Source organism: Ursus arctos, unplaced genomic scaffold, assembly GCF_023065955.2.
Source record: "Ursus arctos isolate Adak ecotype North America unplaced genomic scaffold, UrsArc2.0 scaffold_16, whole genome shotgun sequence".
Classification (NCBI taxonomy): Eukaryota; Metazoa; Chordata; class Mammalia; order Carnivora; family Ursidae; genus Ursus; species Ursus arctos.
The window spans coordinates 35,625,484-35,644,911 of record NW_026622830.1 but is presented as its reverse complement, the minus strand read 5'-3'; positions in this window follow the sequence as shown (position 1 = coordinate 35,644,911).

The following is a 19,428-nucleotide window of genomic DNA, read 5'->3' as shown; positions in this document are numbered from 1 at the left end:
ACCTATTCTGAAAGAAAATGTTTCTCTTTGCTAATAGTTCCAGGGAAAGCTCCCAGTCTGATTCTCAGTGACATGGATTGGATCACATCCACTCCTGAACAGATTACTGTGGCCAGGGATGCTTGATTGCTTCCAGAGCCAAAGGATGTGATCAGGCTTACTCAAACCATATGAGCAAGAATTTAGGAAAGGGTGCTCCCGAAAGGAAGGAGAGGAAGAAGAAGGGAAATAAATGCTGAATAGAAAAAGCACCAGAAACTCATCAGTACCTAGCACATTGTGTCTGGCATGTAACTCTTGCCCAATAAATACTAGCAGAACGAATGAAGTAAGTCAGGCACAGTTGATGTGATGCGAGTGTTGAAATAGAATGGTTGGAGTAGCTTGGCTGAATGAATGAATTTGGCCTTGAATCTTTTTCTATCATTTACTGCGTGGGTAACCATAGGCAAGGTACTTAAACACCTTGATCTTCGGTTTTTTCATCTATTGAACTATGATAATAATCCCTAACAACCAGGCGTTTTGTAAGACAAATGTACTAAGAAACAAAGTGCCTATCAGTGTCAGTTCTTCCTCTCTGTTCTTTGAAGTGGGGCCAAAGTCTGGATATGGAGCACTGTTTTCCCAATTTTTTCTAATGAATACTGAGCATCTGCCAGTCATGCAAGAAAAAAAAAAAAGAGAGAGGACTAAATTTAAGAAAAAATGGAAATGATGGTTATGAGTCAGATGAGGTTGACAGATATTCCGCAAGCCCTCTTTTCTACACCAACCAATAGAACCTTGAGCCGATAATATCCTTTCTATTCAATTCACACCTGGTTCTCAGGGAGCTGTAGCTCAGAGTTAGCACAATGAACTTGGCTGTATTGTTCTATGCTATTTCCTCCTGTCCGTGCCTGAAACCACACTTCAATCAATTGCTAATGTCAGCGTGGGAGTCATAATCCTGCTTTAACACTGCTGCAAGTTACCACATCTCTGTGGGTCAGGGAAGGGAGTTTGTCTAAGGGAGTATACCTGAAAGCCAGACAAAGCTTTCTGTTTTCTCCCAGACAGTGAACTATAGTGAGATCCAACCCAGTCAGTCTCATAAAATACCCTCCACCTTGCCAGGGAAGGAGTTAACTCTACAGCTAGAACTCCTGCCAGTTTGTGAACCTCTGAAATTTAATGTACCTCCAGTTCTGTCTAACTTGTCTTTACAGACCAGAGGAGTCTTGCCTAATCCACAGCCTACAAAGACATATAGCTAAAATTAAAATGACTTTTTTTTGTGTGTAAATCTTCAGGCTGTGTCAAGCATAGAATACTTCTCCACCATGTTGTCAGATGCATCACCATGGAAATAGCGTTATAATAAAGAGCTCAGAGAAGAGACATCCATAGTGTTTGGAGAGGACAAGCAATGACCTTCTCATGGAATTACCATCCCTATGAAATGTGTCATAGTGCCTCATCCTAGTCAGTGTAGTATCATGTGCTTGTCAGTTAGCTTCAGCTTTACCTCAGGTGGTAGTCCTCTTCATCAAAAATGCGCAATCCAGGGTGACCAGTTAGCATTACTTAGAGAGTGCCATACGATAGGAACAGCTGCCACAAACACATCTCTTATTCCTGCCTTGATCATCGTTTTTCTCGTTAATATATTGAATGTGACATTTATTGGTAAAACTGAGTAGCTTGTTGAGAAGCACGATGAATGCCAGAAATGGGCAAAATTAAAGGCTACAATTTTTTTAGAGACATTCCTAATCATACATAAATAGGGAATTAGAATTCATTTAGTGCAAATACCGCTTAACCAGTTCCTAAGTGATGCAATGTGTAGCTATTGATTTTAGGGGATAGATGGTTCCCTGAGCCCAACTCCAAAAGAAATGCTGTGTCCACCTTAAGTGAACTGTCATGCAAGGAGTAATCAATGCACTTACAAAGACAGCTGTAACATCATTAAATTTATAGTCAGGATTTTTGCTAAATCAGTGTCCATATGTGTGGTGAACTTTGGTTTGACACTTGAATTCATTAACCTAACAGTGAAGTTGGGAGAAACTAACTCACTTACCTCAAATTGTTTTTAGTGGCTGTGCCGTGATCTACCCAAAAGAACCTAAAGTTAATTTCATTAATTTAGTTTGGTTAATACATAATTTTTAAGAATTTTTATCTTTTATCAGTCTTCATCAGATTGTATCAACCATTCCTGAGTCTTAAAATATTACTTCAGTTGTATAGATGGCCTGGACATGATAATTATTAGAATGATAATTATAATTTGATAGGCAATTGACATTTGTACAAAGCTGTATAGATTACACATACACTTTATCACATGCAGAAAGAAAGGTGATGCCAGTTAATAATGGACATACTTATTCCCCCCTGCAGCAACAGGGATCAAGTGTTAAAATGGCAGGTTGTAGGTATCAGGTGGGAGAGGTGCAAGGATGAGCAAGGCCAAGTGTGCAGTGTTTCTTCCAGCATCTGCTGGTGTCACACTTGCTAACATCTCATTGGCCAGAGTAAATCACATGGTTGAGTCAAGAGTCAGAGTGAGAAGGTTCTACAAAGTCCTATTTGCTGGCTTGGGGGAAGCCAGGGTAACTAAAGCCATGGACAGTATAGCCCCAACATGGAAAGTCTGGGCCTTGAGTTAGCAGGGGAAGGAGAGGCAGCCAGGAATGTCCCCCAAACTTCATCAGGTTGTGAAGCAAGCAAGAAGTAACCTGTGACTGTAGTAAGTCACTGAGATCTCTTTTGGATTGTGGTTGTTTATAAACCCCACCTAGCCAGACCTATTTTGACATACAGAGAAATCCTAACATTTCTCCCTTTAATTTCTCTTTTAGATGGCTTCATGGTATAGTCTCTGGTCTCTAATTCTGTGTGTTTGTTTAGAGTTACACTTTTGCTCAGTCCACATCTTGTAGAAAAATTATAAGACTCACAAGCAGAAAATGTGTGCTAGAGTTTTAGGTCTGCTACTTAAAATGCTACGTTATGTAAGCTATTTAGCTTTTCTAAGTAATTTCTTCTTCTAAAAGGTTTAGGCAATAGCATCTACTTTGTGTGGTTACTATGAGGCCATGAGAACCATATGTGTAAATACCTATGAATTTTTCTCTTAGACTATAAAGTATGCAAATACTGATTGTTACTAGTATTTATTTTGGAATTTGCCAAATCAAATGAGCAATAAATACTGCGTTGTTATAATTCTGGAGACACATCCCTTATATTTTCCCAATTCAAACTTACTGGACTTGAACAACAGTTTTACATCCAAGATTCTGGGTTCTTTAGGTTCACAGACAGAAATTCCTGCATCAAGTGATCATCCCCTACAGGCGAAATCCAAAGGTCTTCTTCATGGCATTTACAGGTTCTTTCATATGGAGGCTACTTTTCTACCTTATCCCCAGCCACCCCATCTGCGACTTCCTCTGTATTCCTGCCATCCTGAACTTCCCAGGGTTCACAGGCCTGTGTCTCTGCACAGCTTCCCCTAGGACTGGAATCTTCCCACTTCCTTGCCAGGCCACCTGCACTTCCCCATGCCAGGGAGGCAAGCCGCTCCTCAACACCCAGGTCTGGCTTCCAACCTTGTGTTTTTGGGAAAGCCTCTACTGCCTCTCCTCCCACCCTCCAGGCAGAGTTAGTCATTCTCTTCCTGACCTGGAACAGGGCCTTATACATTCTTCTTCTAATACTTCATTTATTTTGTTTACATGTCTGTCTCCCCAACAAGATGCTGAGCTCTTGGGAACAAGTTTGTGTTATTCATCCCCACCCCCAGCACCTAGCCCAGCGCCTGGAACGTTAACAAAGGCATTTGGGTCCCCAGAGAGGTCCCTCTGAATTTTCTGTGCTGTATTCAGAGAATTGGTAGATTAGATGTACTGAGAATAACCTCTCTCTTCTTTGAGGGTTTTGATGAACATTTGAAATTCTAGGATAACCATAATATAAAGAACATATATTTCCCCCAATTAGAGTTTACCCCTCCAGATTGGTGGTAAGTCCCAGCATTAAGCCAATGGTTATTAAACTCCAGGACCATCTAAATTACCTGGGAGAACTTGATTAAAATACAGAGCTGAGATCCCTACACCAGACCTCAGGAATTATAGTCTTTGGGAGTGAAGCCCAGGTACCTGTATTTCCAGAAACTTCCCCAAATGATTCTGATGTATATCAATTTTTAGAACCATTGCCCTAGGCAGATCTGACTTACAAATTGCTGGTTCCAATTGCTTCATATGTTTCCTATTGTCAAAAAGAACAGAAACAAAAGCACCCATTCAGAGGCCTGGGTGCTCTCTCCCCACCTGGCCACAGGTGCCCAGGCTCTCCCTGGAGAAGCGCTGTCGCCTTTCTTATCGTTCAGCCGCCTTTGATCAGGAGCTTCTTCATTCTGGCTCATTCTCCACTTCAAAGCTGGAAACCTGATCAGCTCCACTTTCTTCCCTTCACCCAGGTCCCAGGCGGCCCCACAGGTGAGCTGGTCACTTGGGAAGTCTATACAGCCAGCCTTCAGCATTCTGTTAGAGGCCAGAGGCCAGTCTTTTGTGTAGCACTCCTGTCTGCCTCTCCCCCTACACAACTGGGGCCAAAGAGAAACCAGGAGAGGAAATACGACCTTGTTCTAAGCCTGCCTCTGTGGGTGTGGAATAACCACACTTAGGGCACAGTTTTAGAAACAGTTTTGCAGTGTTCCATCTCCTAATACCAGAGGCAAGTCTTCCCGAGTTAAGAGCAAAGGTTCTTTATGGTAAAGAATCACGTGGAGCCTCCAGAATAAATCTCCTTTTATCTGAACAATGAAACTTAGCTCCCCAGTGAAACTTTGTATAAGGGAAGATGCTAGATGATTTGGCTTTGTGAGTGCAAGAGCAGTGTTAGTTCATTTTCCTTGGTAAATCACTTAATATCAGAAGAGTAGCATGTGCTAGTTAGTGTAAAATGCTGTTTTCAACCCAGACTTTCAATCCACAACCCCCAAATTCCCCCCTGCCCCAAGTACCCAAGGAACAAAACAAACCTTACTTTTAAATAAGTATACGTAAATCATAAGGTCATTTAACAAAAAAGAGCTTTATTGAGATACACTTCACATATCATAAACTGTACCTATTTAAAATATACACCTCAGAAGTTTCTAGTATTTTCACAGAGTTATGTAATGATCACCACAGTCTAGGTTTAGAACATTCTCATCACCTAAAGTCTTTCACCCACCAGAAGTTACTCTACATCTTCCTCTTCTGGCATAGCCCTGGGCAGCTCTGATATGGTTTCTGCCTCTGGGGATTTGCCTCTTTTAGACATTTTATATAAATGGAATCATACAGTATGTGGTCTTTGGTGACTGGTTTCTTTCACTTAGGATGACGTTTTCAAGGCTCACCCATGTTGTAGCATTTATCAGTGCTTCATTCCTTTTGATAGCTGAATAATATTCCGTTGAATGGATATGCCACACTTGATCCATGCATCCATTGTTGAACATTTGCATTGTTTCTATTTTTTTACTATTATGAATAATGCCATTATAAATATTCATGTCTGAGTTTTTGTGTGTACCTAAGGTTAAATGTCATTGCTAGGAATGGAATCCTTGGGTTGTGTAGTAACCCTAAAATTAATATTTTGAGAAACCCTGTAATTAATATTTCTTCAAGTTGTTTTCCAAAGTGGCTGCACCATTTTATAATCTCACTAGCAATGTGTGAGGGTTCCAATTTCTCTGTATCCACACTAAAATTTGTTGTTGTCATCTGTCTTTTTAATTGTACCCATCTTAGTGGATGTACTTTGGTATCTCATAATTTTGATATGTATTTCACTAATAGCTAGTGATGTTGAGTATCCTTTCATGTCCTTATTGATTATTTTTATATCTCTGAAGAAATGTCTATTCAAATCCTTTGCCCATTTTTAAGTTGGATTATTTGCCTTTTCATTATCAAGTTTTTTACTTTATTTTATATACAAAGCCCTTATTAAAGATATCATTTTCAAATATTTTCTCCAAGACTGTGGATTCTTTTCCCTTCTTCTTGGTGTCATTTGAGCACAAAAGTTTTTAGTTTTAATAAAGTCCAATTTATCTAGTTTTGCATTTGCGCTTTTGCTATTTCAGAAACCATTTCCTACTCAAGGTCACAGAAATTTATTTTTATATTTTCTTCTAACAGTTTAAAAATTTTAAACCCTTAAATTTGAATCTATGATCCATTTTAATTTTTTTTTTAGTATGGTGTAAGGTAGGTGTCCAAGTTAATTTTTTTTTGCATGTTGTCCCAGATGGATTTGCTTGAATATTGTTCCTTTCTGATTTTCTTGATTTCAAAAATCAATTGACCATAAACTTTAGAGTTCACTTTTGGACTCTCTTATTCTATTTATCTATAAGTCTCTACTTATGCTAGTACTGTTTGGTTTTTATTATTGCAGCTGTATACTAGGACTTGAAATTGGGAAGTGTGTGGAGCACCTGGGTGGCTCAGTTGGTTAAGCATCTGCCTTTGACTCAGGTCATGATCCCCAGGTCCTGGGATCAAGCCCCACGCTGGGCTCCCTGCTCACCGGGAAGCCTGCTTCTCCCTCTCCCTCTGCTTACTGCTCTGCCTACTTATACTCTCTCTCTCTGTCAAATAAATAAATAAATAAATAAATAAATAAATAAATAAATAAAATCTTTAAAAAAAATAAATGAAATTGGGAAGTGTGAGTCTTACAAATTTGTTTTTCTTTTTCCTTCAAGATTATTTTTGCTGTTCCAGATACTTTGCATTCCTATATGAATTTTAGGTTCAGTTTGGTGAAACTATTTTTTTTAAAAAGCCAGGTAAGATTCTGATAGAGTTTTCTTTAAATTTGTAACTGATTTGGGGAGCATTGCCATTTGAACTATATTAAGTCTTCTAGTCCTTAAACACGAAATATCTTTCCATTTATTTAGATATTCTTTAATTTCTTTCAACAATGTTTTGTAATGTTCAGTGTACAAGTCTTGCACTTTTGTTTAATTCTAAGTATTTTTGTGCTATTTTAAATGAAATTGTTTTTATAATTTAATTTTTTAAGTGTTCATTGGTATTGTATAGAGTTATAGCTTGTTTTTTATATCAATCTTGTATCATGAACCCTTGCTAAGCTCAATTAGCAGTTATAATGATTTTTGGTGGATTCCTTAGGATTTTCTATATATAAAATCATAATATGAAAATAGAAGTAATTTTACTTCCTTTCCAATCTGGATGTCTTCCTTCCTTCCTTCCTTCCTTCCTTCCTTCCTTCCTTCCTTCCTTTCTTTCTTTCTTCCTTCCTTTCTTTCTTTCTTTTCTTTCTTTTCTTTCTTTCTTTCCCTTTTCCTTGCCTAATGGCCCTGGCTAGATATCCAGTAAGATGTTGACTAGAAGTGGTGAGAGTAGACATCCTTCTCTTATTCCTTATCTTAAGGAGAAAGCATTAAATCTTTCACTATTAAATATTATGTTAGCTGTGTGTTGTTCAGAGATGCCTTTTATCAGATTGGGAAAGTTCCCTTCTATTCCTAGTTTGAGTGTTTTTTTCATGAAAGAATGGTAGATACTGTTAAATGCTTTTTCTCCATCTACTGAGATGATGTGTGTTTTTTGTCCTTTATTTTATAAAATTGTGTCAAATCATTTGATTTTTTTAATGTTAAAGCAAACATATTCCTGGCATAAATCCAGTTCCTCATCATACAGTTCTTTTTATTTGTTGCTGGTTTCAGCTTGCTGATAAGTTCATGGAAGTTTTTAAGTCTATATTCATAAGAGATGTTGGTTTGTAGTTTTCTTGTATTTTTTTTTTTTTTTGTCTAGTTTTAATATCAGGGTAATGGTGATGTTAAAGGTTGGGCTGGGAAGAGTTACCGCCTTCTACGTTTTGCAAGAGTTTGTGGAGGATTGGTGTTAATTCTTTAAATGTTTGATAGAATTCACCAGTGAAGTTATCTGTATCTGAGCTTTTCTTTGTGCAAGTTTTAAATTACGAATTTAGGCTCGTTACTTACAGGTATATACAGATTATTGATTCCTTCTAGAGTAAATTATTGTTGTGTGTCTTTCTAGGGAACCGTTCATTTCACCTGCTAATTTGTTGGCATACAATTGTTCATAGTATTCTCTTATAATTCTTATTATTTCTGTAAGGTCTGTAGTGATGTCCCCTGTTTCATTCTGATTGTAGTAATTTGAGTCTTTTCTCTTCTTTTCTTGGTCAGCCTAGCTAAAGTTTTGTGGATTTTGTTGACTTTAAAAAACAAAAAAACTTTTGCTTCTGTTGATTTTTTTTCTATTTTTTTTATTTTCTATTTTTTGTATTTCTCTATCTTTATTATTTTCTTCCTTCTGCCTACCCTAATAGTGGTGGGTTTTTTTTTTTTTTTTTGGTTTGTTTTTGTTTTTGTTTTTAGTTTTAAGGCAGAAGTTTACATTATTGATTTGAGATATTCTTTTTAAATGTACATTTTTACAGTTGTAAATTTTCTTCTCTGCACTGCTTTAGTTGTATCTTACACATTTCAGCATTTTTAAAAAATTTTCATTCATGTTCAGGGTATTTTCTAATTTTGTTTATGATTTCTTTTTTGACCCATTGATCATTTAGGACCACTTTGTTTAATTTCTACTTTTTTGTGAATTTCCCAAATTTCTTTGTGTTACTGACTTCTGATTTCATTCCATTTTAGTCAGGAAACATACTTTGTGTGATTTCAGTTCTTTTAAATTTATTGAGATTTGTTTTAGGGCCTAACATATGGTCTCTTCTGGTGACTGTTCCATGTGCACTTAAAAGGAATGTGTATTGTATTGTTGCTCCTTCCTAGACCTAATGAATCAGAATATCTGGGAGTTGCGGGAATCTATGTTTAATAATCCCTCCAGGTTATTCTGATTCATGCTCAGGTTTGAGAACCACTGATTTTGACTTGGTGATTGTCTGCCTTGCCCATCTTTTTCTGAGATGTAATCAATCAGAAGATTCCCATGTAAACTTTCTGGATTTCGTTGCATTTTTCTGACTTTAGTGTCAAGTGTGTCCTCCAACTGCATATTCCTAGTTCAGTGGTGTTGACATAATTTGGATCCTTTATTTGCCATTTTGCGTTCTGTACCCCTGCTGGTCCAAGAAGCCCATCTGCTAGTTTCCTTGGGCAAGGTTCTGATGCAATGCTTAGTTCCTTTAAGCCCTTCCTGGTAGTCCTGGGATCTACTCCTTTTATTCCCACATAATAGCTGGGCCTAGCTCTGAATGGAGTAATTACTCGAAATCTTGGCACTGGTCGCCTCTACCCTCTCTTGAATCACCACCTTCAGACTTTAATAAACTATCCCCATTACCTGGGACCTCTGTTGGTCTAACCTGGTTCCTAATAATGAATCTTAGTTTTTGTCACTTATCCAAATCAATCTTCATTGCACTGTGCCTCTCTTTTCACAGCCCTCCAAACTGTTTATCTAGGACTATGGTCTAGACTCAGCCAATGCCCTCCAAATCTGCATCCAAATCCTCCTGCAGAGTCCCTATCTGATCTTGGGTTCTCTTCACTATGACTCAACAAGACAGGTCAAGTTTCAGTATCATCTTACTCTGTCAGATTGTATTTTAACAAGAACTCCCCCAGTGGAAGCAAAGATAATATAGAGAATTTAGGGACACTAAGACGCAGTGCAATCAGGCGATTTACCCAATGTCTCACAGTGAGAGGACTGGAAGAGCATACATAGAATCTGGAAATTTGGAGTTTGCCTGTTATCTAACCACCCATATGGTATTGACTCACCTAGTCCAACTTACTTTTTATTTTTTTATCTTGGCCTTTCCACTCATAAACCCACAATCACCCATTAGGAGAACCAATAGAATCACCAACAGGAGAACCCGTAATCTTAAGGAAATACAGTATTTTTCTCTTAGAAAAATATGGGAAAGTGTCCATTAGTAGAGTATTTTAGAACCCCATTCAATGAAAACCATAGTTCTGTGGGCCTCTTAACACACAGAGGATTTTATTACTCCTGTGATAACCCTGGCTTAATTTGCTCTGTTCTCTAAATCCTTCTGTTTTCTAATTGCTGGTCAGGACAAAGAGGCATCTTTTCCACCATAAGGAGAGAGAAAACAGGATGGACAATAATAGAGGGTGACTTTTGTGTTGAGCTAACTTTTGTCTGTGAACCATGATGAATGACAACTGCAATTTCATGGTGAAAACTGGGTTGAATGCTCCAAGCTCAGTTATCCTTCTGAATACCTAATAATGATAGAACTTCAGGTACTTAATGTTATGGGAAGTGGTGAGTTTACAAAACTCAATACGAGCAGATATAAAAATAATTCAGTCGTTTTAAGAAATGATTTCACAATTATTCAAAATAATTTACTATTTCATATTGACATTATAAATTCCTAATTTTTCAATAAGTAACAAAATATCTTGAAGTTTGGAATTCCCAGAGATTCCAAAAGAGCTGATAGACAGTGTTCTTTCCATTAGGCTAGGCATTTACCATCCACATTATCCAAGATATACCTGCTCTATATATCCAATTATTAAAAAATATTATAACACATAATTTTTTCTTTGAAATGGCCAGAAACTTCCGAAATCTAATTAAATTTAGTTCCAAGACTGTTTTCTGGTATTTTAGCTATTAACACATCTATTTGAATAACCATTAAAGATAGACATGAAATCACAGAAATACAGTGATATTGAAAGGTGTGATTTAGGTGGTAGTGACACACTAGGAAGCAGTAGAGGTAGAATTACAGAATGAATCTTTGGAGATTTAAAGTGGTTATTACTCCACATAACTTCAGATATTCTGTAACGTACTTTCAAGTTCTGAGCCTAGAGACCCAGAATCTTCTGATGGAGCTTAGATAAACTAAATTTCAGTTAAAGATGCTTTGGTGAGGGTCACCTGGGTGACTCAGTTGGTTAAGCATCTGCCTTCAGCTCAGGTCATGATCCCAAGGGATCTAGTCCCTTGTCAGGCTCCCTGCTCAGTAGGGAGTCTGTTTCTCTCTCTCCCTCTGCCACTCACCCTGGCTCATGCTCTCTCATTCTCTTGCCCTCTCTCAAATAAATAAATAAAATCTTCAAAAGAAAAAAAAAGTGCTTTGGTGAAGGCAGCTCTGCCTCCTCTCCTTTCTGAAATCAACATCAAAATGATAATGTTGTTGTTGTTATTATTGCACTGTCATTGTCATTATTATTAAACTACATTTATGAAGAAATTAGAAGGCAGGAAAATTCCAGACCACAGTCTATAACAGAAGGGTTGAATGCAAGGGTAAGATGCAAGGAAAAGGAAATCTAGCTGAGGTATAAAGCGAAGAGTTGACAAACAGCTCTGACAAACATGTTTACCCAAAAGTAGTGCCTACAAACAGCAAGATCAGAGATGCCTCCGCTGTAAGGAGCAGCAGGGTTTGGGTACATCCAGAGCCACATCTGTTAGTGTGAAGTGACAGAGAATGTATATAGGAATGAACAGACACACCATCCAGATGCAAATGACCAACCACTGGCACCAGCAATAAACAGGCAATTGTATGGCTAGACGGAGGAGGAAGAGTGGGTATTTCCTAAGGCACACTCCCTCCCATACACACAAAGAATTATAATTTAAAGTGGTTATGAGTACTCAATGTCCCGAGGCACTGGACAAGTAAATACAAATATTTCCTCAGAGAATTTCCACAGAGAAATTTCCAACACTTTCTAGTTCTCCCTCTCTCTCTCTCTCTCTCTCTCTCTCTCTCTCTCTCTCTCTCCCACACACAAACACCATCATAAAGCACCAGCAGAAACCAGATATAAGAGAGAGAAAGAAAAAAAAAAACTGCAGAATCAAACCCACAAGGAAGGCAGATACTGATTTATCAAACGTAAAATAATAATTCAAAATATTTGTATTTAAAGAAATAGAGTCAAATCTGAACACTTAAAAAGTAAAAGCTTATATAAAATAACCAGAACAATTTGAAAATAAGGCAAATAGAACTTCAAGAAATATATAAACTCTTCAAAGTACACCTGTGGAATACAACAAAAATATTCTAGACTTAAGTCAGCTAAATTGCAGACCACAAATAGAGAGCATCTTTCCCTACTTATAACCTGACTCTTATGACTGTTTCTCTCATGAATTTTTCCATAGCATATAAATAATAGTTCTTAGGAACCAATAGGAATGTTAGGAAGTTTTAATATTAGAAATCTATTAATATAATTTAACACGTTATTAATGACTGGAGAAAAGAAAGAAGTCTTCTAATTAACTGCTAAAAGGAGATTTAATCAGTTTTAATGCAAGTCGGTACAGCCTCTTTGGAAAATAGTGTGGAGGTCCCTCAAAAAGTTAAAAATAGAGCTGCCCTATGATCCAGCAATTGCACTACTGGGTATTTACCCCAAAGATACAGACGTAGTGAAGAGAAGGGCCATATGCACCCCAATGTTCATAGCAGCATTGTCCACAATAGTTGAACTGTGGAAGGAGCTGAGATGCCCTTCAACAGACAAATGGATAAAGAAGATGTGGTTCATATATACAATGGAGTATTACTCAGCCATCAGAAAGAACGATTACCAAACATTTGCAGCAGCATGGACTGGACTGGAGGAGATTATGCTAAGTAAAATAAGTCAAGCAGAGAAAGACAATTATCATATGGTTTCACTCATTTATGGAACATAAGGAATAGCAGGGAGATCGATAGGAAAAGGAAGGGAAGAATGAAGGGGGGTGGTAAGCAGAAGGGGGAATGAACCACAAGAGACTGTGGACTCTGGGAAAAACTGAGGGTTTCAGAGGGGAGGGAGTGGGGAATTGGGATAGGCCGGTGATGGGTATTAAGGAGGGCACGTATTGCATGGAGCACTGGGTGTTATACGCAAACAATGAATCATGGCACACTACATCAAAAACTAATGATGTACTGTATGGTGACTCACATAACATAGTAAAAAGTTTTTTAAAAACTTAATAAATACATGTAAAAAGTCTATTAATATAACTTAACATGTTATTAATGACTGGAGAAAAGAAAGAAGTCTTCTAATTAACTGCTAAAAGGAGATGTAATTGGTTTTAATATCCATTTTTTATAAAAACAGTGAACTAAGAAGTAGAATGGTTCTTCTTCAACTTGATTAAAAATCTAAATCTAACATGGAACCAGCTCAATATATAACCATGAAACAGTGGGGGCCTTCTCATTAAAATCAGGAACAAGAGCAGCAGAGGGTAGCTGGCTCCCATTTTTCTGTTAGTGTTCAGGGAGTCTCTTGGTCCAGTTCTCCTCCACAGGCCAGACTCTTTGAAGCTCAACATATATTTACTAATTGTTTATCTTCTGTTTTGGATATTTGTGAGAATAGAAAATTTGTTCTGTTAAATGTTACTTGCAAGTCAGTTGCACCAAGAGGCTGGTAAAACTTTCTCAGAAAGATAAGTTTCTCATTACAAATGAGATGTAAAATGTTTACAAGCTCTTATGAGAAGTTTTGGTCTAAGAACTGTGCTGTCCTGCATTTAATGTTATTACTAAAAGAGAGAGATGGACAGAAGAGAGAGAAGAGGGAAAGAGATGGGGGAGGGAGAGAGACAAAAAGAGAGGGAAGTAGGGAGAGAGAGAGAGACTGACAGAGATAGACAGACTTGTCCAGTAAACCTAAGGTAAAAAATCCGATTTTACCCTAGGTGTTAGCCTGCCAGTTTCATGGATCTGATAGAAAACTGTAGGCTCCTGGGTCAGAGATGAAGGATAGTTTTTTTTTACTCACAGCAATAGCAGTAGGCAGAATATTGGTATTTTTGCACCATTTTTCTGAGCCCTAATTCCCACAGAAAGGTGCAGAGAGAGCCAGATGACCTCTGTGCATGCAATGCATAGCCTTATGGAAGAGGAGCCCTGAGCTTAGTGAATCTGAATCTTTTATAATGACAGACTTGCTTGCCCTTTTATGCAGATGTTGTCTTTATTATACTGGACAGTATTATACTGGACAGCACCGCCTGTGCGGTGCTCTGGAGGGAGATATGATCTCCATCTTCCAAAGCTATTTACTGTACAAACAACCTTGAAAAGATAGTTGAGAAAAAAAGAGCATCAGTGCCCTTGCTCAAAAGACACATAGAAACACAAGAGATCCATGAAGAATTGCCTCCCCACAATAATTATATTTATATCCATTGTAATTATATAGTTATAAGCATGACATTTTATTTATTGTCAAGTGGTAATACCCAATACCATATGAGACCCTTAATTCCACGAGGGTATGGACTATGTTCATTTTGTTCACTACATACATGATGTATGACTCTTAGGATTAAGTGGACAAAACTTTATTGAGTCAACAAAGTTTTCAACAAATAAAAATTCCAATCATTTCACTTACGTCAAAACTTTCCAGATATATATGTGTATGCATGTTCATTTCATATAATCCCAACTAAAATACTGCACATCTCTATATGTCTGATTCAAACCCAATAAATGAGAAGTACAAAATGAATTTTGGTTGTAATATACATAAACTCAAGATTCAGCTTCACCTAAAGGCACAGATCTAGTGAATGCAAAGATAATTTTCACACTCCAGTATCAAATATAAAGTTGTGGATCCACTGTTAAAACGATTCTGTGCAACCTTTATAATCTAAAGCTAGACTAACTCTGACTTAAACAGTGTGTACATCTAGAAGTGCTGCCATGTTGGCTATGATACTTGACTATAGCAGTGGCAGCTCCGTAACATTCATTCTCCCTCCTATTTGCCAGAGACAGAAGGAATCTGTAGCATTATTCTTTCTTGTTCTTTTGAGATGTGGCTTCAGAGTCCTGTGAACATTGTGTTCTACTTAGCTCCCACCAGTTGATTGGACATAAAATGAAAATTGAACATACCTCACACTAAATGAGGTCCTAGAGATGTTCCCTTGCTAATGTCACTCCCAAAGTAGATGAGTCTACAATATTAGTTCACCAGGTATTAGAATAACATGCAGTTATTGTTGAACTTTTATTGTCTACCAGGATATTCTAAGTGTTAATACCCAATAACATGAATGGGTACTTTACAATTCCCATTTCACAGCTGAAGAAACTTAGATACCATGATGTTAATTTGTTGAAGACCACACAGCTAGGAAATGAATGAAACAAAATTCTGACCCTGAGATCTGGTGCCAGTCCCACTAACTCATTACAAAATGTAAAAGTTAGTAAAGTGCTCTTCAAGTTGGTTTCAGATGAACTACATTGTCAGCTACCACATTTCTCATATAAATCTTTCATCTGGCAACCCAGCTCCGTAGTGACATTTTACAAAACCAATATCCTAATATCAGGAAGGCAGCAGGAGACTCCAAGAGCACTTGTCCCATTAATTCATTCATTGGGTTGTTGGCCAGATGGTTGGTAGAGGGCTCAATTGTTCTACTTTGCCTGGGACTGAGGGGTTTCCAGGACAGAGAATTTTCAGTGGTAAAACTTGGAGAGTACAGAACAAAACAGAGCACTTGGTCACACTAGTGGGACTCTACTCTTTAACATACAGTCCACAAAGCAAGAGGTTCCAGATGGATTACTGTAGTCACCAGTTCACCAGGATTCATTTAATTTGCCGAGAGTCATCTTGTTTGCCTTCTCCAAGTCCCCGATTACTTTCAGAGTGCAGATCCCTGGTAGTTCTGTGTTTTTCAAAGCTGTGTGCTTCTCAAACTTCATTGTATATCAGAATCATCTGGAAGACTTAAAACATAGACTGTAGGGGAAAAAACAAACAAACAAAATATATATATAGACCGTAGGGACCTACCCCAGAAATTCTGAATCCGTAGGTCTGAGGTGGGGCCCAAGACTCTGCATTTCTAACAAGCTCTGGTAATGCTACTGGTGATTCAAGGAACTCTAATTTTTGGAGTATTTACTGGTCATCAACAAACTAACAGGAAGGGGAAAAGGACATAGTCATTTATCAGTGTAACTCTATTTCAGCCCCTGTGATTTACCACCGTCTGATTCACAACCCCCCAAGTGTGAAATTATTTATCACACTTGGAAACTGATAACTTCTGCCCAGATCTTCATATTCATTAGAATTACCATACTCCCTAGGGCATCTAAAATCTTGATTTTTCATCTTTATCTAAATGCAAAATAACTCCGTCAATAACAATTTTTGCCCTTACGTGCTAAAAACAGTGTGACTATTTCATTGGTGATAAGCATTCATTCAGCCTCCTCTTCCCTAGTCCTAATCCCATAGCAGGGTCCTTCCTAATGAATGTAAGAAGCACATTTTCCTTTTCTCACTTTAGGCAAACGAGATTGAAACTCATGGCTCAGGGTTAATTCAATGCAGTCTTGCTGTTTTACAGAATTCTGAGCAGAATTTCTCACTGAGAGGAACTAATGAGTATTAGAGTATTATCTGCACTCCCTTATAACATTGGGTTAACTTTAACACTAATTGATTCTCAGCCAGTTTCTGTGAAACATAGCACACGTAACAAAAAACTGCTGTAAAAGGATAACTGGTGCCTATAAGGTAAGGTGGTCACTTTTTTGCCAGGTGCCTTGAACATACTATCAAGAGTGTAGCACTTCATAATGTCAAGTGGCTTATATATGGATACACATACTGTCCTCCAAGTAAGTCCAACAACTGCTGTGGCAATAGTGTAAATACAAACATTTTATAATATTTGCCATAGTGTTTTGATTTTTGCATTAAGCTTTGAGGAAAATCTTCTTTATGCTTGGCAGTTGACAAATTCTCCATCTATTCTCTGTGATCCCTCTGCTTTACGTCATACCCTCTCCCCAACTAGCTGAGTCTGCATGCAAGGCCACTGACTGAAGTCAGTCCCAGTCCCCTCAGCTGCAGATAATCTTTCCCTCCTCTTAAATTTAATAGCACTTTCCACTTTCTGCCTTATAATAATAAATAAACAAAAACTAACAACAGTAGCTGAAGAATTATCAGTTGTTGAATATATGCCAGGCATTATCTACAGGAATAATGCATTTTGCTTTTTTCATAGTACCTTGGATAGAGACATCTGACCGTATTTTGAATGAAAGCATTAATGATACCCAAAAGAGTCAATGGACAAATATCAGGATACAGATTAATATACAAAAATCAATAGCTCTCATATACATAGATAAGAACCAGTTAGTGGATATGGCATAAAGGTCCTCATTCACAGTAGGCAACTAAAAAGTTAAAATACCTAGGCATAAATGAATAAAAAATGTTGAAAATTTATGTGAGAAAAGTGAAAAGATGTATCTTTTAATAGGAACTCTCAACATCATATAGATACCACTTAAATTTATAAAATTAACATAAAAAGAGCAATGACTTTTTCTGGAGGAGTTGACAAAGTGAAGAGAAAGTTTATATTCAACAATAAAGATAACAAGAAACATGCTACAACAAATGTACAGTGTAGGGAGCTTAGACACAGATATTAAAGCGCATTATAAATCCTGTATAATTAATAGTCTGATTTGAAAGATGGATGAAAAGAAAAAGAACAAGGGTACCTGGCTGGCTCAGTCGGTAAAGTGTGCAACTCTTTTTTTTTTTTTAAAGATTTTATTTATTTATTCGACAGAGATAGAGACAGCCAGCGAGAGGGAACACAAGCAGGGGAGTGGGAGAGGAAGAAGCAGGCTCATAGCGGAAGAGCCTGATGTGGGGCTCGATCCCATAACGCCGGGATCACGCCCTGAGCCAAAGGCAGACGCTTAACCGCTGTGCCACCCAGGCGCCCCAAAGTGTGCAACGCTTGATCTCAGGGTCATGAGTTCAAGCCCCACGTTGAACATGGAGCCTACTTAAAAAAATAAAATAAAAAATTTAGAAAAACAAAGGAACATAATAGAACATTCAGAAACAGACCCAGATAGATATGACATAGAAAATATGAAAAATATTGTGATTTACATCAGCTGGGAGGAGATTAAGTTTTTAAAAAATGATATTGAGGGGTGCCTGGGTGGCTCAGTCGATTAAACATCTGCCTTCAGCTCAGGTAGTGATCCCAGGGTCCTGGGATAGAGCCCAGTGTGGGGCTCCCTGTCCCTACTCAGCGGGGAGTCTTCCTCTCCCTCTCCCTCTGCCCCTCCCCCCCACATGTGCTCTCCCTCTTGTGCTCTCTCTCTCAAATAAAATCTTTAAAAAAATAAAAATTAAAAAATGAGAAAACTAGCTAGCCATTAAAATAAGATAAAATTCAGTTTACATGTCATACCATAATCCACAGCAAATGCCATGCAATTCAAGATCTGAGCATAAAAAGTACAATCCTTTGTAACTCAAATGGTGGGAAAATCTTTCTGACAAAATCTAGAAGTAATACACAAAATATGATAAATTTAATTATAGTTTTAAAATTTATATTTATAATATTGACTGTCCTAAGAAAAAAACCACCATAGGAGAAATAAAATGAAAATGACAAACTGAGAAAAAATGCAGTTTATACCATCACCAAGAGCTAATACATCTTCAAAAGCACTGTCTTACTGAAAGGCTTTGAACATAGATAATAGCAACATGTACACCTAATGCCCTGATGGGGGTTCCTAAATATTCACTACTGAAAGAACCAGGGTCCTTGGAGAAATGGTGGTTCTGGGGTTAGGGTAGGAAATAACAGAAAATAATGCTGGGTCCTGTTGTGTCAGAAAACAAGAAGAGATTAAAGACTATGTGTGGCAAATCAAAGGGATATAGATGCCAATAAGAAGATGACCACAAAAAAAAAAAAAGACCAAAAATGGGACAGTTGGAACAGCAAAATGAATATTGAATGCAATTTGTTGAAACACATTGAAAAAACTGTATGTATATATTAAAATACTCAAAAAAGAGAAAGAGAAAGCTACCTTCTCCTCATCCACATTCCTCCTTTCCCCCCCCACACTCCCAGCAAAAAGCAAGCAACGTGTTATATACTATTGTAGGTCATTAGTATAATTCTTTACTCAGAAAATAGCAATTAGAAGAGTATTTACCCTGATTTTCCTGTTTAAGCTGTATTCATGGTAACCAAACATTCCTAGTTGATAAGGAAAGAGTATTTATGTGAGAAATCTAGCTGTTGAAATATGGGAAGAAAAGATGGAATTAGAAAAATGATCATTTTCCGTTCCTGTTGAAATAATTGATCAGGAATGATCATCACTGTTGGATGAAAAGTTGATGCAAATGTTTACAATGGACAGGTCAGATCATTAGTCACCTGAACCTAATGATAATGATTGCGCTCAGTATCCCTAGATGTGGCACAGCTGATGAGTGTGCCTCTTGGCGGGCTTTGTATTGGTGAAGCACACTGCACCAGCAAAGGATGG